Below are 2,877 nucleotides of genomic sequence, written 5' to 3'. Positions count from 1 at the left end.
TCACCTGGAAGTTCTGGGGCCAAGGATGGAGGTGAGGGGGTGGTGTACTGGCAGGCTTTGTCCACATACCTAATGATCTTATTAAGAATCTATCTAACTCTGCCTTCAAATTTCCAAAGACACTACATCATTCAAATTTTGGGGAATGAAGAGGGCTTCCACTGACTCCTGATGTCAGGGTGAGTGATCCTGTGAAAGGTGAAAGTTACCAACAGTCCTGTGTTGTCCTGGTCCAGTGAAGAACTTTAAAATTAAATCACTGCCGAAAGCAAACTAGGAGAAAAATATCATTAGGGAGACTTTATAAATAACCAAATAGTGTTTTTGCATTTCAATCGAACTGCTTTATTTATTAGATGTAAAAAAGGAGAGGGAGAATGTATCTTCTTTAACTCATAGTCTTACTGATTTCAACAAGTAACAAGGAGTGGTAACCATTCTAATTGGTCATGGGAAAGCAGTGTACCAGTAAAGTGGGCCATTGGCAAGAAATGGGGTGGAGAGGGGCTTGGGAGGATATTAGATTAGACTTCCCTACAGTTGGAAACAGGCCCTTCAGCCCAACAAGTCCACACCAATCCTCCAAAGAGTAACCCACTCAGACCCATTTCCCTCTGAGTAATGCATCTAACACTATGGGCAATTTAGTATGGCCAATTCAGCTGACCTGTACATCTTTGAACTGTGGGAGGAAACCCACGCAAACATGGGTAGAATATGCAAACTCCACACAGTCAGTCGCCCAAGATCAGAATTGAACCTGGGGTCCCTGGCACTGTGAGACATCAGTGCTTACCATGGGGGGTGGGGCTGGGGGGTGGTATGTCTTTGACAGAGTGGGAGAGGGAGTTGAAGTAGTCAGCCACAGGGGGTGGGGTTTTGGTCTCCTTTACCGCCAAATCCAAGCCACCCGGAGCCTGGAGGAAGAACGCCTCACCTTCCCCTTTTGGACCCTTCAACCACATGGCATCAATATCAATTTCACCAGTTTCCTCATCTCCCGTTACCCCACTCATCCCAGATCCAACCCTCCAACTCAGCACCGCCCCTTGTCCATCATCTTTCCCACCTATCTGCTCCATCCTCCCCTCCAACCTATCACATCTTTCCAGCTACCTTTCCCCCAGCCCCACCCCCACCCTCCTATTTATCTCTCAGCCCCCTTCCCCATCACATTCCTGAAGAAGGGCTTATACGCAAAACATCAATTCTCATGCTCTTTGGATGCTGCCTGACCTGCTGTGCTTTTCCAGTGCCACACTTTGACTCTGATCTCCAGCCTCACTTTCTCGTAGTGTCCTAAGCCCAACCATCTTCAGCTACTTCATCAATGGCCTCCATCATAAGGTCAGAAGTGGGGATGTTTGCACTACTTTACCCACCATTCATGATCCCTCAGATAATGAAGCAGTCCATGTTCAAATGCAACAACATCTGGACAGTATGCAAGCTTGGGTTGGTAAGTGGCAAGTAACATTTGAACTACACAAATGCCAGGCTATGCCCCTCACCAGTGAGAAACAATCTAACCATCATTCAATGACATGCAATGGTGTTACCATCACTGAATTCCCTATTATCAACATCCTGATAGCTATCATTGACCAGAAAATCAGCTGGACCCACCATATAAATACTGTAGCTACAAAAATAGGTCAAAGGCTAGGAATATTGCAGTGAGCAACTTACCACCTGACTCCACAAAGCCTGTCCATCACCTACAAGTTCTCAAATCTTATCACTTGCCTGGATAAGAGCAGCTTCAACAACACTCAAGAAGCTTGACACTATCCAGGACAGAGCAGCCTGTTTGATTAGCATCATATCCAGAAATTCACCAAAGATCCTTTGACAGTTCCTTCAAAACCCACAATCACTTCCAGCTAGAAAGACAAGGGGCAGCAAATACATGGGAACACCACCCCCTGCAAGTTCCCCTCCATGCACTCACCATTCTGACTTGGAAATATATCGTTGTTGTGGTTCTGTTCGCCGAGCTGGGAATTAGTGTTGCTGACGTTTCGTCCCCTGTCTAGGTGACATCCTCAGTGCTTGGGAGCCTCCTGTGAAGCGCTTCTGTGATGTTTCCTCTGGCATTTATAGTGGTTTGTCTCTGCCGCTTCCGGTTGTCCGTTCCAGCTGTCCGTTGCAGTGGTCAGTATATTGGGTCCAGGTTGATGTGCTTATTGATTGAATCTGTGGATGAGTGCCATGCCTCTAGGAATTCCCTGGCTGTTCTCTGTTTGGCTTGTCCTATAATATTAGTGTTGTCACAGTCGAACTCATGTTGCTTGTCATCTGCGTGTGTGGCTACTAGGGATAGCTGGTCGTTCCGTTTCGTGGCTAGTTGGTGTTCATGGATGCGGATCGTTAGCTGTCTTCCTGTTTGTCCTATGTAGTGTTTTGTGCAGTCCTTGCGTGGGATTTTGTACACTACATTGGTTTTGCTCATGCTGGGTATCGGGTCCTTCATTCTGGTGAGTTGTTGTCTGAGAGTGGCTGTTGGTTTGTGTGCTGTTATGAGTCCTAAAATCACTAAGAATCAATAAGAACATAATCATACTACCAGCAGACAAAGGCAGAATGACGGTCATCCTAGACAAAACAGAGTACATCCAAAAAGCGCAACTACTTGCAGATACCAACACCTACCAAAAGAGGGAGTTTGACCCCACCCCACAGCTCACCAATAGGATAAACAACACACTGAGGAACCTACAAAAAAACGGACAGATAACCAGGTCGGACCTACAAAGAATGAAACCTGAAAGCAACAACACCCCCAGATTCTATGGACTACCTAAAGTGCACAAACCAGACATCCCACTCAGACCCATAGTATCACTACCAGGGACACCATCACACAAACTGGCGAAA

This window comes from Chiloscyllium plagiosum, chromosome 33, assembly GCF_004010195.1.
Source record: "Chiloscyllium plagiosum isolate BGI_BamShark_2017 chromosome 33, ASM401019v2, whole genome shotgun sequence".
NCBI lineage: Eukaryota > Metazoa > Chordata > Chondrichthyes > Orectolobiformes > Hemiscylliidae > Chiloscyllium > Chiloscyllium plagiosum.
The sequence above is the reverse complement of the archived record's forward strand: the minus strand, read 5'-3'. Positions refer to the sequence as shown.